Here is a 1,281-nt window from a genome sequence, read left to right as displayed (position 1 = left end):
TATTTCCATTCAACGACGTTTTACAAATTTATTTATTTGATACAGGGTCTTGCTAGGCAGCTCAGACTCATAGTAATCCTCCTGTCTCAGCCTCCTCAATTCTGCCATTACAAGTGTGTGCCCCAGTTTTGGGGCCTGCCCAGTGCATTGGGGGATCCGGGGCCGGCGTGGCATGAGGTGCCAGCAATCAAGCCTGGGTCATTGTGCTTGCCAGGAGGGCTTTTAGGCTGCTGAGCTGTCTTCCCAGCCGTATAATTTGTCATTTTGAGACAGAGTCTTGCTACACAGTTCAGGGTGGCCTTAAGCTCACTTTGTAACCCACGCTGGTTTCGAACTCACAACAATCCTCCTGCCTCAGTCTCTCCAGTGCTGGGATTACAGGTATGCACCACCACACCCAGTCAATATTATTTCTTAAATGTCTTGCTACTGAGCACTGACTAACACACATTTTGACACCAGGATTTCTGTGATAAACAGAATCATAAAGACAAAATTCTTTCAAGGCTTTGGTGGATGTGGCTTTCTACTCTGGTAGGACCTAAAGACGCCAAGGTCTCTGCCTGTGCTAATGTGCAGAGCGTTGATAACCTATTGTGCAAACTGTTCAAAGAAATACATGAAATGCAAATCCATTTAATTATCGTAAGTCACCACTTGTGAGATGCAAGGAACTTGGTGATTCCATATAAGATACTTTTGAATATTTTTGGCAGAGTGGGAAATGTAATGGTGGTATTTAATTGACCATGTCAACTTGAGTAAGAAATGCCCAACTAAGCTGGCTCAGAATAATTCTCGATGGGGAAGACCCTCTTTAGGGATAACTGGGGCCAGAATAGTATAAAAGGAAAGTGAAACAGATTTGATGATAAAAATAGTCAACCATTTTATATTAATTTATATATCAACCATTTTTAATCAGCTATTGTTGTTTTGAAAATCTGTAAAACATGTATTGTTGTATGTTACCCTGTTTCTGTCTTTGTTTCTTTTTTTTCATTTATTGATAAACAGATAGCAATGAGACAGTTTCAAATCAAATCGGAAGTACAGTTTCAACAAATAATACACTGCATATATTCTTCTTAGTGGTTAATTGCTGTACAAGATGCAGACTTGTGATCCTATTTACAAACACCATTAGAACAAATCATTCTATTCATTAAGAGAATGCAACTATATATCTATCCCAACAACTTTGAATACACAGATACAAAATGGACATTCATCGGTATACCCCATTTTTTCTAAGTTCCGTTATTGAGTATTATAGGTGTG

The sequence above is a fragment of the Octodon degus genome, unplaced genomic scaffold (genome assembly GCF_000260255.1).
Source record: "Octodon degus isolate 3935 unplaced genomic scaffold, OctDeg1.0 scaffold00005, whole genome shotgun sequence".
Taxonomy (NCBI): Eukaryota; Metazoa; Chordata; class Mammalia; order Rodentia; family Octodontidae; genus Octodon; species Octodon degus.
Note: the sequence above shows the minus strand (reverse complement) of the source record.